The sequence below is a fragment of the Coregonus lavaretus genome (genome assembly GCF_964263955.1).
Source record: "Coregonus lavaretus genome assembly, chromosome: 9".
Taxonomy (NCBI): domain Eukaryota; kingdom Metazoa; phylum Chordata; class Actinopteri; order Salmoniformes; family Salmonidae; genus Coregonus; species Coregonus lavaretus.
In genome coordinates, this window is record NC_139996.1 from 17,399,373 (window position 1) to 17,419,568 (window position 20,196).

The 20,196-nt window shown below is 42.8% G+C and overlaps 1 pseudogene across 1 annotated transcript in view; it reads right to left on the reverse strand.

Annotated features, from left to right (window-relative positions):
• Window positions 1-20,196, reverse strand: part of LOC311134881 (tetratricopeptide repeat protein 38-like) — a 52,181-nt pseudogene that overhangs the window by 14,457 nt on the left and 17,528 nt on the right. The window contains exons 6-11 of the transcript in view: window positions 19,836-19,911; window positions 19,052-19,153; window positions 18,800-18,859; window positions 18,286-18,325; window positions 17,429-17,678; window positions 14,562-14,667 (exon numbers count right to left, since the gene is read on the reverse strand). The product of the transcript in view is annotated as a tetratricopeptide repeat protein 38-like (transcript). The remainder of the gene's footprint in view (window positions 1-14,561; window positions 14,668-17,428; window positions 17,679-18,285; window positions 18,326-18,799; window positions 18,860-19,051; window positions 19,154-19,835; window positions 19,912-20,196) is intronic.

The window sequence follows — 20,196 nt, forward strand, 5'->3', positions numbered from 1 at the left end:
CTGTTGCCACAAAGTTGGAAGCACAGAATCGTCTAGAATGTAATTGTATGCTGTAGCGTAAAAATTTCCCTTCACTGGAACTAAGGGGCCTAGCCCGAACCCTGAAAAACAGCCCCAGACCATTATTCCTCCACCAAACTTTACAGTTGGCACAACGCATTCAGGCAGGTAGCGTTTTCCTATCATCCACCAAACCCAGATTTGTCTGTCGGACTGCCAGATGGTGAAGCATGATTCATCCCTCCAGAGAACGTGTTTCCACTACTCCAGAGTCCAGTGGTGGCGAGCTTTACACCAGTCCAGCCGACACTTGGCATTGCGCATGGTGATCTTAGGCTTGTGTGCAGCTGCTCGGCCATGGAAACCCATTTCATGAAGCTCCCGACGAACAGTTATTGTGCTGACCTTGCTTCCAGAGGCAGAACTCGGTAGTGAGTGTTGCAACTGAGGACAGACTATTTTTACGCGCTTCAGCACTCGGCAGTCCCAGTCTGTGAGCTTGCGTTGCCTACCACTTTGCGTCTGAGCTGTTGTTGCTCCTAGATGTTTCCACTTCACAAGAACAGCACTTACAGTTGACTGGGGCAGCGCTAACAGGGAAAACATTTGATGAACTGACTTGTTGGAAAGGTGGCAACCCATGCAGTGGCGATTTTAGCAATGTAAATCTTGGTGGGGCAATTTTTTATATTTTTTATATGTATGCCAGCAAAGCCACTACACAACACTAAACAATACATTAACTGCACTATAACGGTGACAAACAGTACCCACAAACTGTTAGGGCCTACATAAAGCTGTCCCAACAGTAGAGTCCCAACATCTTACCACTGCTACACCTGGCGATCAGCGGAGCCTTGTCTGGCAGTGAAACAGTTAATTCAGCCTCATTTACTGCCTAAACAAAAAAAATACATAGCTGATATTCGATTAAGCCATTAATGAGTGAGCTAGGACGGACGTAGTGTGTAGATTGATGAAGACATTTTTTTATTTAATCAATTTTAGAATAAGGCTGTAATGTAACAAAATGGGGAAAAAGTCAAGGGGTCTGAATACTGAATACTCAAGGGGTCTGAATACCCGAATGCACTGTAACTATTTGTTCAGCACAGCGACAGAATTCAGAACATGGGCTGTTCTTACAGTATTCTCCCTGTACACCAAGTCAGAACCGTAGGATAAATAAAGGGGGCATATAAGCAGACAATGAAAGCTCTTACAATATTCAATGATGACATTTCTCTAAAACAGGCTATAGGCTACATGTGCACCACCAAGTCAGAACAGTAGGCTAAATTATGAGGGGAAAAGGGACCAAATTATTAGGGTGAGGCACATCAAATCAAATCAAATCAAATTTTATTGGTCACATGCGCCGAATACAACAGGTGCAGACATTACAGTGAAATGCTTACTTACAGCCCTTAACCAACAGTGCATTTATTTTAAACAAAAAAAGTAAGAATAAAACAACAACAAAAAAAGTGTTGAGAAAAAAAGAGCAGAAGTCAAATAAAGTGACAGTAGGGAGGCTATATATACAGTAAAATAAAGTGACAGTAGGGAGGCTATATATACAGGGGGGTACCGTTGCAGAGTCAATGTGCGGGGGCACCGGCTAGTTGAGGTAGTTGAGGTAATATGTACATGTGGGTAGAGTTAAAGTGACTATGCATAAATACTTAACAGAGTAGCAGCAGCGTAAAAAGGATGGGGTGGGGGGGCAGTGCAAATAGTCCGGGTAGCCATGATTAGCTGTTCAGGAGTCTTATGGCTTGGGGGTAGAAGCTGTTGAGAAGTCTTTTGGACCTAGACTTGGCACTCCGGTACCGCTTGCCGTGCGGTAGCAGAGAGAACAGTCTATGACTAGGGTGGCTGGAGTCTTTGACAATTTTGAGGGCCTTCCTCTGACACCGCCTGGTATAGAGGTCCTGGATGGCAGGGAGCTTTGCCCCAGTGATGTACTGGGCCGTACGCACTACCCTCTGTAGTGCCTTGCGGTCAGAGGCCAAGCAGTTGCCATACCAGGCGGTGATGCAACCAGTCAGGATGCTCTCGATGGTGCAGCTGTAGAATTTTTTGAGGATCTGAGGACCCATGCCAAATCTTTTTAGTCTCCTGAGGGGGAATAGGCTTTGTCGTGCCCTCTTCACGACTGTCTTGGTGTGTTTGGACCATGATAGTTCGTTGGTGATGTGGACACCAAGGAACTTGAAGCTCTCAACCTGTTCCACTACAGCCCCGTCGATGAGAATGGGGGCGTGCTCAGTCCTCTTTTTTTTCCTGTAGTCCACAATCATCTCCTTTGTCTTGGTCACGTTGAGGGAGAGGTTGTTGTCCTGGCACCACACGGCCAGATCTCTGACCTCCTCCCTATAGGCTGTCTCATCGTTGTCGGTGATCAGGCCTACCACTGTTGTGTCGTCGGCAAACTTAATGATGGTGTTGGAGTCGTGCCTGGCCATGCAGTCATGGGTGAACAGAGAGTACAGGAGGGGACTGAGCACGCACCCCTGAACAGAGAGTACAGGAGGGGACTGAGCACGCACCCCTGAGGGGCCCCCGTGTTGAGGATCAGTGTGGCAGATGTGTTGTTACCTACCCTTACCACCTGGGGGCGGCCCGTCAGGAAGTCCAGGATCCAGTTGCAGAGGGAGGTGTTTAGTCCCAGGATCCTTAGCTTAGTGATGAGCTTAGAGGGCACTATGGTGTTGAATGCTGAGCTGTAGTCAATGAATAGCATTCTCACGTAGGTGTTCCTCTTGTCCAGGTGGGAAAGGGCAGTGTGGAGTGCGATAGAGATTGCATCATCTGTGGATCTGTTGGGGCGGTATGCAAATTGGAGTGGGTCTAGGGTTTCTGGGATTATGCTGTTGATGTGAGCCATGACCAGTCTTTCAAAGCACTTCATGGCTACAGACGTCAGTGCTACGGGTCGGTAGTCATTTAGGCAGGTTATCTTAGAGTTCTTGGGCACGGGGACTATGGTGGTCTGCTTGAAACATGTTGGTATTACAGACTCAGTCAGGGACATGTTGAAAATGTCAGTGAAGACACTTGCCAGTTGGTCAGCACATGCTCGGAGTACACGTCCTGGTAATCCGTCTGGCCCTGCGGCCTTGTGAATGTTGACCTGCTTAAAAGTCTTACTCACATCGGCTACGGAGAGCGTGATCACATAGTCGTCCGGAACAGCTGGTGCTCTCATGCATGCTTCAGTGTTGCTTGCCTCGAAGCGAGCATAGAAGTGGTTTAGCTCGTCTGGTAGGCTTGTGTCACTGGGCAGCTCGCGGCTGTGCTTCCCTTTGTAGTCTGTAATAGTTTTCAAGCCCTGCCACATCCGACGAGCGTCAGAGCCAGTGTAGTATGATTCAATCTTAGACCTGTATTGACTCTTTGCCTGTTTGATGGTTCGTCGGAGGTCATAGCGGGATTTCTTATAAGCGTCCGGGTTAGAGTCCCGTTCCTTGAAAGCGGCAGCTACTAACAGCTACTAACAGCTTACTACACAACATACACTTAATATTACTTTCTTAGCTACAGTATACATATCTCCCTGGCATATAACATCATTTATGCAGCAGCATACAATACATTTTTGGACTCACCTTGTTGTGCTGTGCTCACTTGAAGAGGAAGATGGCGCGGCGGTCCTTCATGGGCAATTTTTGTCATCAAGCTTTGTCATCAAATTCTGACATTTTCTGGATGTATGGTGCTTTCAAGACAACTGGGAACTCTGAAAAAAACAAGGTCGACTCATGACGTCAGTGATTTTCAGGTCGGAGCTCTAGAAAGAGGCCCGAGTTCCCGACTTGCAATTCCGAGTTGGATGACCGTTCAAAACATATTTTCCCAGTCTGAGCTCATTTTCTTTCCTGAGTACCCAGTTGCCTTGAACTCACTGAAGTCTGATATTTTCCAGTTCAGAGTTTCCAGTTGTTATGAACGCTGCAGTAGTAATGCTGGATTGACAGCATGGCCAATATTGAATGTTTATCCTTTTAAGCTTGGAAAAGAGACCCATAAACCCAGACTTGGACCACACACCCCACTCCACTGAATAGCAGGCTAGTGATTGCTTTGCAATACTTGCAGTTAGCCACTAATTCCTTCCAAACCACTCACTGTTGAATTTGCGATTTCCAACTTGTTGTGTAATGTTTATATCCAATGGCCGATGAGCACTGATACGTTTTATCTATTATTTCTCTTCATATGACAAGGATTTGCCAGTAGATTGTCGACTTGATTCATCATGATGACTGCTAGCTTGCTAGCTAAGATTTTGAAAATATGATTTTGACATGACCAGTCCAATCAAAGCTACGGTAGATATGTGTTTTGACGTCAATTTATCTGTGGCCAATGATCTTGAGCCTTCTTGGATGGGCACTTCTAATGCAACTATGGCAGCACCCAAGGGGCTTGAAATTTCGAGCTCTCCCCGTAGATCTTGCGGTGACGTAGAACACAGAGCCAATCACGGCGCAACGGGACCATTACCAACCCCTACGCTCCGTATTTTCTGCTGGCTGCCCCACCACCACAGAAAGCACTGAGCTAGGCTGAAACGCCTGCATTTTGGAGCTGCCTTACTCAGGAAAGCAAAAAAGAGACCATGTTTGTATGATTATTATTATTTATTTTTGTATATTGTTTGCAAACTGATATGTGACACATATTAATGCCAAAATAACATGCAAAAGTGGCAACAACATACATTTGAAGTCGGAAGTTTACATACACTTAGGTTGGAGTCATTAAAACTAGTTTTTCAACCACTCCACAAATTTCTTTTTAACAAACTATAGTTTTGGCAAGTCGGTTAGGACATCTACTTTGTGCATGACACAAGTAATTTTTCCAACAATTGTTTACAGACAGATTATTTCACTGTATCACAATTCCAGTGGGTCAGAAGTTTACATACACAAAGTTGACTGTGCCTTTAAACAGCTTGGAAAATTCCAGAAAATGATGTCATGGCTTTAGAAGCTTCTGATAGGCTAATTCATATCATTTGAGTCAATTGGAGGTGTACCTGTGGATGTATTTCAAGGCCTACCTTCAAACTCAGTGCCTCTTTGCTTGACATCATGGGAAAATCAAAAGAAAATCAGCCAAGACCTCAGAAAAAACAATTGTAGACCTCCACAAGTCTGGTTCATTCTTGGGAGCAATTTCCAAATGCCTGAAGGTACCACGTTCATCTGTACAAACAATAGTACGCAAGTATAAACACCATGGGACCACGCAGCCATCATACTGCTCAGGAAGGAGACGCGTTCTGTCTCCTAGAGATTAACATACTTTGGTGCGAAAAGTGCAAATCAATCCCAGAACAACAGCAAAGGACCTTATGAAGATGCTGGAGGAAACAGGTACAAAAGTATCTATATCCACAGTAAAACGAGTCCTATATCGACATAATCTGAAAGGCCGCTCAGCAAGGAAGAAGCCACTGCTCCAAAACCACCATAAAAAAGCCAGACTACGGTTTGCAACTGCACATGGAGACAAAGATCGTACTTTTTGGAGAAATGTCCTCTGATCTGATGAAACAAAAATAGAACTGTTTGGCCATAATGACCATCGTTATGTTTGGAGGAAAAAGGGGGTTGCTTGCAAGCCGAAGAACACCATCCCAACCGTGAAGCACGGGGGTGGCAGCATCATGCTGTGGGGGTGCTTTGCTGCAGGAGGGACTGGTGCACTTCACAAAATAGATGGCATCATGAGGAAGGAAAATGATGTGGATATATTGAAGCAACATCTCAAGACATCAGTCAGGAAGTTAAAGCTTGGTCGCAAATGGGTCTTCCAAATGGACAATGACCCCAAGCTTACTTCCAAAATGGCTTACGGACAACAAAATCAAGGTATTGGAGTGGCCATCACAAAGCCCTGACCTCAATCCTATAGAAAATGTGTGGGCAGAACTGAAAAAGCGTGTGCGAGCAAGGAGGCCTACATCCCTGACTCAGTTACACCAGCTCTGTCAGGAGGAATGGGCCAAAATTCACCCAACTTATTGTGGGAAGCTTGTGGAAGGCTACCCAAAACGTTTGACGCAAGTTAAACAATTTAAAGGCAATGTTACCAAATACTAATTGAGTGTATGTAAACTTCTGACCCACTGGGAATGTGATGAAAGAAATAAAAGCTGAAATAAATCATTCTCTCTACTATTATTCTGACATTTCACATTCTAAAAATAAAGTGGTGATCCTAACTGACCTAAGACAGGGAATTTTTGTTAGGATTAAATGTCAGGAATTGTAAAAAACTGAGTTTAAATGTGTATGTAAACTTCCGACTTCAACTGTATATATATTATTTTTGCTAAACAGGTGGGGCTCAAAACAGATGATCCTATGACGGTGCCATGTTGAAAATCACTGAGCTCGTCATTACTGGCCATTTTACTGCCAATGTTTGTCTATGGAGTCTAGATAATTTTGTTGTTGTTGTGCACTCTCCTCAAACAATAGCATGGTCTTCTTTCACTGTAATAGCTACTGTAAATTGGACAGTGCAGTTACATGAACAAGAATTTAAGCTTTCTGCCCATAAAGACATGTCTATGTTCTGGAATGTTTGCTGTTACTTACAACAGTCATGCTAATCACATTAGCGCACGTTAGCTCAACCGTCCCGTATACGGGACACCGATCCCATAGAGGTTAACGTCCACATAGACTAAAATACAGTCGAATCACCGTGATAAGCTCCATCTCTTGCTCATGATCGGAAAACATTTCTAATCACTCACTGTATATCGGTGCATATCCTGTATGCTAGCATAGCATAGGCTACTTCCTTCTTGTATGGATGAGGGATGAGTCTCCATGATGGGATGTGTTGACAGAGCCCCCCGACACTGCCCGAAAGCTGTTCTTGGGAACAAACAAGTAGGCTATATGATAGGCTACTCCTGAGGTTAATTCTACTTAGCTAGCTAGTTTGTAGCCGGCTATTAACTGACAACAGTAGAGAAACAACATGGCTGATCCTCGCAATCAATGACATCCCTGCAGCAGCCAAACATTGCAACATGAGCATATTCAACGACGCGGGGGAGGTTCAAACACAGCTAGCGAGCGTTCCCAAAGAAAATATTATACCAGAAAACAGCAGCATAGTGAGAAAAGCTAGTTACAGCATCAATGCAGAAATAGATGCCAGCGCATAGTAGCAGCAAGCGGCTGCAGGATGAGTGAGCAGACCCGGTCACCTTAAATACACAGCCAAATAAGGTAGGCCTGATTGATACTAGCCTCTAGTTGATGCCATCTCAGCTGATGCATCAGCCTGAGGCGGGGCACTAGGGTTTCCTTTCTGAACTGGCTCCACTTAATTTATTCACATTTACTTTAATAAATATTTCAGTTGTTGTGTATATTACATTTGTTTTATTTGATGACTTTATCATTTCATTCCAAGTCATCATCTCATCTCTATAGAGCTGCTGCCTATGCTGTCTGACAAAATCACTATTTTAGTAGTTTTTCAAAGTAAATAAGGCATACTTTTGTGGGAAATTATTCTCTTATATTTTAGATGTGCTGTTAGCTTAATAAGAAAGCATTAATGACTAAACATAATAGGTTTGTACTGTACTGATATAGACTGTTTAACATAACAAGCTGTGATTAATGTGAGGAACTGTTAGGGGGTAGGATGAGATAAGACTTGTGTCTCACATACACACACACTGCCTCTTTGTTAAACCGCTCAAGGACATGTGTTCTGCTACAAAAATGTCTGAGGTTGCTGACTCGAGACAAGTTGTGGAGATAACAACTAATGCCTGGCAACAGTGAAGCGCCAAGGGACTGGGACCAGCCTGTGCGCCAACGATAGGCTGAGTAAGTCTAAACCACGCTCAGTCTCTACTCTGATAGGCCTGCTTGGAGCAGGAACTATCTCTGTCAGAGTATTAAAATAACAATTTTGGGTTGGGACAGTTAGTTCTCTGACTGCCCTGCGTGGTGTTTCAGTGGACCCGTATATACGAACATCATATTTACCATTGAAGTGTTTTGCATTAATTAAAATACTAGTCTATTTTAGAAGACGTGTATTGACCTCTTTTTGTTCCTATACCAGATTTGAATTGACGCAACTTAACAATTGGTGACCACCGACGTGATCTGGTAGAGGGACTTCGCTGGGTATTGTCCGGCCCATTGGACATCTCTGTCATTGGACGGTGTGTTTTACAAAGAGTCCGGACTACTAAAAACAGGTAAGCAGACACCTATTGTTATATAACTAAAGTTCTGCACATTGGCTTTATCCAAATACATTTTGTGAAACACCTGTCTAATGTAAGTGAACTAAATTATGAATTATTATACAAATTATTATGAGTAGATAAGCACCATATTGTGACATGCAAACCTGTGGTGAATGTGATGTTAAATCTTGGTACCATAGAGTATTGTTCCACCGACACGTACCAGAGGGCTAGGTACGGCTAGGATCGGGGAAAATACTGAAATCCCCAGGCTAGGACCACCAGGGGTGGGAACTGTGGGATATAGGGAATCATTGGTCTAAAAGTGTTGCGCTACTGACACGTACCAGAGGGCTAGGTACGGCTAGGATCAGAGGGACACTTAAAATTGTAGATAAAGTATTGTTCCACCGGCACGTACCAGAGGGCTAGGTACGGCTAGGATCGGGGAAAATACTGAAATTCCCAGGCTAGGATCACCGGGAGTGAGAACTGAGGATATAGGGAATTATTGGCTTAATAGTGTTACGCTATTGATACGTATCAGAAGGCTAGATACGGCTAGGATCATATGGATAATTACATTTTAGTCGACTCCAGGCTAGGATCACCAGTGGTGAGAACTGGAGGCGTAGGGAATTATTGGTTAAAGGTGTTACGCTACTGACACGTATCAGAGGGCTAGATACGGCTAGGATCAGAGGGACACTTACAATTTTAGATAGTGTTGCACTACTGACTCGTACCAGAGGGCTAGGATCAGAGGGACACTTTAGAGTATAGGGTGTTGTATGCATGAGAGTGCGAATGATCCCAGTGTAATAAAAGAGTGAATGCAGGTTATTAAAATTAATAAACCTGTATACCTTGATAGAAAACTAATTAGGAGTTAAAGAAGTCTGTGGTTGCTTAAACCGTATAACCCGTTAATAACAATTGGGAATATAAAGGTAGAATAATGAATAACTAGTATGACTAAACTGAAACGTTTGAACTGATATAACTGAACTGTAACGTTTGATGTTTGACATAGCATAATACTGGTTTTAAATAATTATGTTGAAGCAATTTGGTTTAGTATTTGATTTAACGTTTGATGTTTGACATAGCATAATACTGGTTTTAAATAATTAAGTTGAAGCAATTTGGGTTATGGAAGTAATGTATAAATAGTGGAGAGCCAATAGGGGGTTCCATTGAACTATTATGTTTTGTTGGGCATTTCGGTGGCATGGGGTGGGGTCTGTGTGTATGAGTGAATTCGGCGGCTGGTATGGGTGGTGACCGGATACTACTGAGTATTTGGTTTGTTGATGTTGAATGGAAGATTTGTAGCGTGGTTGGGGTTAAATAGAAAGACTCACTTATTCAATAGGGAATGGGTGAAGGGAGAGAGAGTTTTTGTGTTGCTGAATGAGGTGAGAGCTAGTGCGGTTTTCATTTGGTGACGTCACTTGCTCTATGAACTGGAAGTATTTACTTTGAAAGCATCGCGGAATGTGTGGGGTGACTGGCAATGTATGTAGAGGGTCCCTGGTTCGAACACAGGTAGGGACAGTGGGTAAAGCTTTCGCATTGGGGCTATAGACCTAGATTACTACGTGGATTGAGAAATGTGAAAGGTTGAATTAGATAGCTTAAGTAGAAGTATTCTAGAAAGGTCGATGAAAATATGTTACAAGGTCTTCCCCGTTGTGTAGGAAGGAGCAAGGGGAGGGGTGAGAGATAGTTCAAATGATGGGAATATCATTAAATGTATGCTTATCAACGATAGCAAGTATTTGTTTTATTAATTAGGGCCTAATCAGAGAGAACAGTTAAAGAAATTGAATAGCGAACTGAAATGGCGATAGAGCTGTGAAAATTGAGTTGAGGACAAAGGAGAATAATTTATGGCTCTGGTTAGCGGGAAAAAAATATAGAGACAGTCCAGCGAGTTAGATTGAGCTGTAAGATTTCAAGTAGAGGTCTAAATACTTGACTGGAAGGCAGTGCTTTGATAAATTCTAATTGTTATTACTTTATTCGATAGGTTGCTTAACACCAGTGGTGTATGCAAATAGTTGGTGAATTCTAGAACGATAATTTATTTTCGTTACGGGGACCAGGGGATGCAAGTAGCTTTAGCTATTATGCTGAGTGTCACGATCGTCGTAAGAAGCGGACCAAGGCGCAGCGTGATAGGCGTACATCTTTTAATGATTACTTGTACACACAACGAACCAAAACAATAAACGATACGTGAAGTCCTAGGTTAAATACACAAACCTTCCGGAAAAAGATCCCACAAAACAAAAGTGCCAACAGGCTGCCTAAGTATGGTTCCCAATCAGAGACAACAAGCAACAGCTGCCTCTGATTGGGAACCACCCTGGCCAACATAGAAATACGTGAACTAGAACACCCATAGACAACTAAACATAACAAGTCCACACCCTGGCTCAACATTTAAGAGTCCCCAGAGCCAGTGCGTGACACTGAGGGAATAGCACCAACCTATAGTGGGTTCTAGATTTGTTAAATAAACAAACTTATATTTTAAACTAAAGTAATGCAATAGGCTACAATTATAACATTATCAGAAAAAGGCACAATTTAATGTGAAATAGTTATTACAATTATTATTAATAGTTATTACAGTTATCATTGATCCAGTAATGATAGAAGGATAGTAGAGGAAAGGCAAGGGATTAAATCTCATTTAGGGAAAGAGGAAGAGTATGAAGATATATTAGGGAGAAAATACCATTAACTGAGGGATATAAAACGTTTAGCTGAAAAAGACAACAGGAATAATTTACCTTACACCCTAATATAGACATTAGACCACAACAGAAGTAGAGATGGCAGGATCACCAGTAGCAATCATGAAGAGAAGGTTCCCAGAAAATAGTGAAGATATTGGTAATATCTCTAACAAATGAGAAAAAGGACCAGAAAGATAGTAACTAAATGGCCAAAGGAGGGAACATTTGATGTAACCGTGATTGTATTGGCTAAAAAATGAAATATGACATTTACAGGGGGGACAGGAACAATAGAAGGGGAGACAGATTTTCCTAGGGGGTTGATCAAATAATTGATAATGGATCATTTGAGATGAGATCACATGTAGCAGATTTAGGGTAATCAATTAAATAATCATTGTATACTCGAGGAATTTTGAGTGGTTTTATGGATTAGTTATGAGGAATTAGATTGATACAAACAATTATTGATGGGTTAGGACTGGGGATATCTGTATCATGTTTTGTGTGTACTACCATCTTTAGATTACTGATGGTAATTGAAGGTTAACAAAATGTTTAACCAGGAGAAAGAGATTAGCTTATCTCATTTGAATGTTGCCCAGGGCGAGGGGGAGCAGTAGTGAAGTTAGGCAGTGAGCTACCAAATCAAGTGGGGCCTGGCTATTTGTGGTTGTTGTTTTTCAAATTGGGTTTTTCAAATAAAAAACAACACACCTAGTATGATGGTTATAAAGGGTTGTTATGTTAAAATTAGGCAGTATTTAAAAATAAGGGATGGCAATTGGATGATAAATTACCAATATTACCTAAGTGATTGTTTAGGTAGGTGGTAATATTGACACATGAGCAAAACATGTGTCAAAAGGGGGATGGTAGGATTAAATAATAAATATATACGAAGGAGAGGACAAAATACTTTTTAAAAAAATACAGTCTTTTAGATACAGTCTAGAAAGAGAATGCAGTCAGAAATAGAAATTGAGAGCTGAACATGTGTGAAGATAGTTTATTAACCACACCCGTATGTCAGAGGTTTTGTGCCCCACAGGTGAACTAAAGGAGAAGGTGACCCACTCTATCTAACCAAGTGACTGGCGAACATCCAGTCCCTAAAGAAGAAAAACTGGAAGCAGGCCTGTTGGGAAGGGCCCTATCAGGTTATATTGGTCACTGCCTTTGCCATTAGAATAGCAGAAAGAGCAACCTGGGTCCACGTTACCCACTGCAAAAAGGTAAGAACACATGCAGAGTTAGAGAGAAGGACTACCCCAATAGGGTCTGGGGATCACCTCTGTTAACGAAGATCTCCTACCCCGACCTATCATCACTGTAGTGTGTTCTCAGGGTGTGAGTATGGGGTAGTACCAAGCAGAAAGACTGAGGACAGGAGAGGGTTGGCGGTTTTTGGGAATATGGATAACTTGAGTTGCATCATAGTCTCGGTAATGGTCTTGATATGTCAAGATCCACCACCAATTACGCTATGCCCTTACCATTGTTAAGAAGTAAAAGAGAAGAGAAGCGACCCGACATACTGACCGTCAAGGACGAGTGGCCTACAAAATGGGAGTCAGAGAAGGGCAGACTGTCAGATTCAAAAAAAATGATTAGGGTTAGGGACGTAGCCAACGGGTGGGGTACATGTCAATAAGCAACTTGGGATTATAAAATCCTATTATATTCGTGTTCGGCCCCCACGGCGGATTGTTCCTAGACTCAAGTGTTTAAATACACTTGGGGATGGGGATATGAGACCGAGGGGGACTGAACATCCAGAAGGGGGGTAAAGAGAAATAAAGACATCACCAATTATCAATTGGAGATAGTAGTAATGTGACAGACTTAAGTTCGGAAGCACAGGAGACAATTCTAAACCTTACAGCCCCTGTAACCGATGTGTGGTGGGCGTGTGCCAGTAAGGGCAGTGTAAGGCAGAGAATTCCAAAGGGGTGGCTAGATACGTGTGCCCTGGTTCTACTGGTTCAGCTAGTTAGAATTAGTCACCAGGAACCAAGGATTAAACAGATGTAGGAGGAGTTTTAACAAGAAGGAGAATAGCCCTATTTAGATGGATGCGATTGGGATACCAAGGGGGGTATCGGATGGATACCGAGCTATGAAACAATTAGGGGAAGGGTTTACTACCACATTCTTTTGGTGGGTGACAATAAACAAAATTGTGAATTGGATTAATTATATCTATTACGACCAACAACGATTTATTGGCTGTACTAGGGATGCAACAGAAGGGATCTTTTGAACAATTATCCGCCATCTCACTCTTATGACTTAGTAAAAAGAGGTTGGCTCTAGATCAGGCAGAAAGGGGTGGTGTCTATAGAATGGTAAGCCATTGTTGTACGTTTATCCCTAACAATACCAGTCCTGACGGGAGTATCTCTAAAGCCCTAGTTGGTTTAGATAAACTATCAGCTGAAATGAAGAGCATGGCTGGAATGGAGGGAAACGGACTGTTCTCCTGGTTGGGGGAGTGGTTTGGTAAGTTCGCATCATTGGTGGTTACTGGATTTCTGACCCTAGTAGTTGTGTTTCTAATATTAATGTGCTGTGCTGCCTGTGTAATTCCTTGTTTGAGAAAGTCTGTTACAGATGTCGTGCATACGGCTGGTATGATGCCCCTCCTAGGGCCTCAAGAAGGGGATACAGACACTGAGATGGGGTTGACAAAGGATGACCCTTGGTTTGCTATTGGTGAGGTGGTGGAGTGACACCATAGTGGGTGTCTAAAGGGGACCAAAATTTACTTCCCTGTTTATGTTTTATGCTTTATTAATCAAGTTAACCATTGTGAATGTTTGTCTTTCCTTATGTGAAGGTTTAAAGTTCCTGGGTGACTGGTAGCCAACCTAGTACAAGTTGGGTTTAGATGGAAGGACTGAAGGCCTTTTTATTATCATTATTGCCTATTAATAAAAGTGTGATTCTTTTTGTTTGTATTGTATTTTAATGAGTGACACCCTAGTGGGTGTCAAAAGGGGGAATCCTACATTTCCCTGAAATTTCTTACTTTGGGTTTTCTTATTTTGGGTTCACACCCAGTGGGTGTGAAAAGGGGGATTGTGGGAAATTATTCTCTTATATTTTAGATGTGCTGTTAGCTTAATAAGAAAGCATTAATGACTAAACATAATAGGTTTGTACTGTACTGATATAGACTGTTTAACATAACAAGCTGTGATTAATGTGAGGAACTGTTAGGGGGTAGGATGAGATAAGACTTGTGTCTCACATACACACACACTGCCTCTTTGTTAAACCGCTCAAGGACATGTGTTCTGCTACACAGATGTCTGAGGTTGCTGACTCGAGACAAGTTGTGGAGATAACAACTAATACCTGGCAACAGTGAAGCGCCAAGGGACTGGGACCAGCCTGTGCGCCAACGATAGGCTGAGTAAGTCTAAACCACGCTCAGTCTCTACTCTGATAGGCCTGCTTGGAGCAGGAACTATCTCTGTCAGAGTATTAAAATAATAATTTTGGGTTGGGACAGTTAGTTCTCTGACTGCCTTGCGTGGTGTTTCAGTGGACCCGTATATACGAACATCATATTTACCATTGAAGTTGCCATGGTCATACTCTAGCAGGGCCTGACACATGGGCAGCCACACGCTGCCAGTCAGCTGGTGATGGTAGTTCTCCTCTGGAGCTCTGGACACACAGCAGGAGAGAAGATAAAAAGACAATGGAGCCAACATACAGTTCAGTGAGAACATCATTTTTTTTGTCTAGTGATCCCTGCAGAAATTTTACCAACAACCGTGGTGTTACTAGCATCATGTTCTTACTCACTGAGCCACACAGGAATCATAGAATGATTAAGACAAGGTCTGATATTTATTCTGTACTGTCAGATACAGGTAATGGCTAGAGCTTTAGGGTTTCATCATTCCACATCCAGACTAAAGGTAAATTGGAGTTATAAAACTCTGTAGGATTAACATTTGACAATGGATACCGTAGGGCACTACAGCATGTGATTGCAACAGAGAGAATGTGAAACTGTGTAAAATGACAATACAGCACACCAGACATCAGAGTTGGTTTCATACAATCTCTAGACTAGATCATGCATGCATCACTGTTCACAAACACGGAAACATAAAAGGAAGTCTCAAAGAAATAGAATAGACGAAGTGTATATTGAGACATACTATTTCTATGGTTAGCCTATTCCATGTGTCAGGGTCTAAGGAATGCATTAAGCGATGGAAATTCATTTACCAAAAGATCATACATCTGAAAAGAGCCCGGTTGGCCAATTCAAAATAGCAGCATAATGGAATCGAGTTCCCCTCACCTCACTTTGGGAATTGATTTGTCCCTCTTAAAACAGCTGCGTTGGCCCAAAGGTGCTTTGGCTGCCTCCACACTACGTGTTCATGTTACAAAACGTAACATTACGAAACATGACATCTGCCTAGGATTGGATTTAATGGTGCTCTTTTTTCAGATGGGGTTGTGCGCTGAGGAACATGCATTGTATAGAGCCTGTGGTCTGGGTTGTCAGAACAAATTACAGCCACATACGTTACCACTACCAGCCACACACAGACAGAGAGGCAGAGAGAGAGAGAGAGAGAGAGAGAGAGAGAGTGCCTGTCAGGGGGATAGAGAAAGGAGGAAATAGCCTGTCAGAGGGAGGGAAACCTCTCTGCATTGACACATCGTCCCTGCCCCCCCTTTCCACTCTGAGGCTTCTCCCTCTCTCCGAGTGCTCCCCCACTCGTTTCTTGTTTTTCCCCTCTTATGTTATGTACAGTGAGGGAAAAAAGTATTTGATCCCCTGCTGATTTTGTACATTTGCCCACTGACAAAGAAATTATCAGTCTATAATTTTAATGGTAGGTTTATTTGAACAGTGAGAGACAGAATAACAAACAAAAAATCCAGAAAAACGCATGTCAAAAATGTTATAAATTGATTTGCATTTTAATGAGGGAAATAAGTATTTGACCCCCTCTCAATCAGAAAGATTTCTGCCTCCCAGGTGTCTTTTATACAGGTAACGAGCTGAGATTAGGAGCACACTCTTAAAGGGAGTGCTCCTAATCTCAACTTGTTACCTGTATAAAAGACACCTGTCCACAGAAGCAATCAATCAATCAAATTCCAAACTCTCCACCATGGCCAAGACCAAAGAGCTCTCCAAGGATGTCAGGGACAAGATTGTAGAACTACACAAGGCTGGAATGGGCTACAAAACCATCGCCAAGCAGCTTGGTGAGAAGGTGACAACAGTTGGTGTGATTATTCGCAAATGGAAGAAACACAAAAGAACTGTCAATCTCCCTCGGCCTGGGGCTCCATGCAAGATCTCACCTCGTGGAGTTGCAATGATCATGAGAACGGTGAGGAATCAGCCCAGAACTACACGGGAGGATCTTGTCAATGATCTCAAGGCAGCTGGGACTATAGTCACCAAGAAAACAATTGGTAACACACTACGCCGTGAAGGACTGAAATCCTGCAGTGCCCGCAAGGTCCCCCTGCTCAAGAAAGCCATATACATGCACGTCTGAAGTTTGCCAATGAACATCTGAATGATTCAGAGGAGAACTGGGTGAAAGTGTTGTGGTCAGATGAGACCAATATGGAGCTCTTTGGCATCAACTCAACTCGCCGTGTTTGGAGGAGGAGGAATGCTGCCTATGACCCCAAGAACACCATCCCCACCGTCAAACATGGAGGTGGAAACATTATGCTTTGGGGGTGTTTTTCTGCTAAGGGGACAGGACAACTTCACCGCATCAAAGGGACGATGGACGGGGCCATGTACCATCAAATCTTGGGTGAGAACCTCCTTCCCTCAGCCAGGGCATTGAAAATGGGTCGTGGATGGGTATTCCAGCATGACAATGACCCAAAACACACGGCCAAGGCAACAAAGGAGTGGCTCAAGAAGAGGAACATTAAGCTCCTGGAGTGGCCTAGCCAGTCTCCAGACCTTAATCCCATAGAAAATCTGTGGAGGGAGCTGAAGGTTCGAGTTGCCAAACGTCAGCCTCGAAACCTTAATGACTTGGAGAAGATCTGCAAAGAGGAGTGGGACAAAATCCCTCCTGAGATGTGTGCAAACCTGGTGGCCAACTACAAGAAACGTCTGACCTCTGTGATTGCCAACAAGGGTTTTGCCACCAAGTACTAAGTCATGTTTTGCAGAGGGGTCAAATACTTATTTCCCTCATTAAAATGCAAATCAATTTATAACATTTTTTACATGCGTTTTTCTGGATTTTTTTGTTATTATTCTGTCTCTCACTGTTCAAATAAACCTACCATTAAAATTATAGACTGATCATTTCTTTGTCAGTGGGCAAACGTACAAAATCAGCAGGGGATCAAATACTTTTTTCCCTCACTGTAAGTGGGCTGTGTGGGAGTTGCCTAAGGAGCCTGTGGTAGCGGCGGTGTGGTGCTCTCCCGGAGACCCTCCAGTAGGTGCTGGGACTGGGCCGCTCCCCCGGACTCCATGGCTCCCAGCGACGACATGAAGAAGTGGAGGTCGTTGAACAGTAGCACATGGCTGAGTGTGTAATAGTAAGAGTACAGTAGAAAGATTGTCTAACCCTCCATCTCCAGTCTATAGAGTAGAGAGCAGGCGTCCAGCATGGCCCCTGAAGCCCTACCGCGCCGAGACGCCCAAGGGGAAACAGTCACTTCTGTTCAGCACAGACTGCAGCCGTATGGTTGACTATCTAATCCAGAGGAGGCTGCTTAGGGGAGGACAGATCATAATAATGGCTGGAGTGGAGTAAATGGAATGGTATCAAACCCATGGAAACCATGTGTTTGGTGTGTTGGATACCAATAAATGTATTCCATTCCAGCCATTATTATGAGCCGACCTCCCCTCAGCAGCCTCCTCAGATCTAATCAAATGCCTCTCCAACATATTTGCTTTACTTTCTAGCCATTACCAATGTAGCAATACAATAATAAGGCCGACTTGACTGCAGTATGTCATATTATAAAATGTCAGCATATAGCCCAGAGACACCATTTAACTTTAGTTTTCATCTTTTCATAATTTTGGGATTAGCTCTTTGCCCAGAGGAATAGCACACGGGTATCATGTAAACAAAAACAGATTGAACTTCCATTTTCCTTGACACAGATTGACCCCCAGTATGTAGCACTCAGAAGCACAACACCATATTCCTTTGACTCTGCTCCCATAAGTGCTGCTACAGGATGAGTCTTGGAAGGCCTCTGGTACACTGTCTATGAGGCCAAATGAGTCTTGATGAACTTGTTGGGAGCACTAACCTGGCTGATCGAATTTGTTCAGAGCCGCATCATACTCTCCCTGCGGGGAAAAATACAAACAAATCTAAATTGAAAAACAAGCATGAGTCTTAAAGATGAAATCCACAGTAGTGGGAAACAGCGCCCCGGTTAGCCCCACGACCGTTATTGTTTTGCTGACAAGCAGAGGTGGGGAGCGTCGCACATCAAGGGATAAAAATTGCAGTACGTATGCTGCTGTTCTATGGCCCGTGCAATGATGTCCGAGGGAAAAAAACTGTGTTTGTTGTTTGCAGTAACTTCTTTGTTGTTGTAATATCGCAAACGGACATGGCAGTTTCACCATTAAGGATTCCAACTTTAAAGTCCATTATACAGATAATGCACTCTAATACAATACAAACTAATTTCCTACTGTAATCAACTTTACACTTCAGAGAACACACAGGAGGGTATATCAATGTAAATTGTATCTCAACAGTTCTACTGTCTGACAACAGTGTGCTTGACTGGAGTAGCTCATTACAAGATGTACCTTTTTGATGAAGTATCGGGCCAAATGCCAGTAGTTATGACAGGCTAACATGTCACATCCCTGCAAATGAAAACATTAAATTAATTACCTATTTACACAGATAGTTTAAGCCTAGCTTGGTCCCAGATCTGTATGCATTGGTGTGACAATAACCATAGGAGTTGGCAAGACAGCACAAACAGATCTGGGAGCAAGCCATACTGAGGTGTTGAATGACAACAACATGCAGCAGAGGGACTCATAATGACCCACCACCCAGTCTTTCTCTGTACTCTCCATGAACTTGAGGCCCTTATCCATCTCAGCCTTCATCTCGTGGACACAGCAGGCGTCCTCCGGGGTCAGAGCCAGGCCCTGGGGGGCAGAGGTTAGAGGAGGGGGACAGTTTCTGGACCCTGTCAATGCTAGCAGTAGATTGAACTACCTCTCATGGGCTGCGTTTAGACAGGCAGCTCAAATCTAAACTTTTTTTCACTGATTGGTCTTTTGACCAATCAGATCAGCTCTGAAAAACATTTGCATAGACAATCAACTCTACCTGACTGGACTGACCAATTAGTGGAAAAATATCAGAATTGGGATACCTGTCTAAATGCAGCGATGGTAGCACATTGGTCAGTCCAGTCAAGTAAAGTTGATTGTCTATGCAAATAAAACTTATGCACAGTAATAATGTATTCTAAAAATAAAAAGTAACACCCTTGCCTTTCTTGCACTAAACACTCACACTTGTCTTTTCTTACTAGCTCTGACTTTGCTGATAGCTACTTTATTGAGGAAAAATGTGTTTACTATGACTATGATGTTGTTGTCCCACCTAGCTATCTTAAGATGAACGCACTAACTGTAAGTCGCTCTGGATAAGAGCGTCTGCTTAATGACTCAAATGTAAAAAATTATGTCTTCGGAATGTGGTTTGATTGTCCAACCTTGATGGCAATTTAACCAGCAGAGGTCATCGTTTAATGATGACAGAATTAACGATTTACAGCTGCAAATCATTTCCATGGCAAATTGACACAGTGGAACGTCTTCCCTCTTTAGCCATTTTCTCAGCCTGGTCATAGAAATTTGTCTCCAGAAGTCCAAAGGAATATAATCATTTTAGGTAGCTGCAGGCAAAAGTACAGAGAATCTCAATACAATAGATATTGTACAAGTATAAAAGCAGTCATACAGCAATGCCAGACACGAGACTAGCTAGCTAGTTCATTATTTTAGTGAAATAATAAAGCATGCATTGATTTTGTGGGATCGCAGAGCACAGTTGACAAGGAAAACAATTAAGAATTAATGATAATGGCTTGTTATAAATAGCCATCAATTTGTTTGAGAAAAATCGATGGAATCATTAGATTTGAATCGACTGTTGTGACTCGTTTCATGGTCTGACTGCC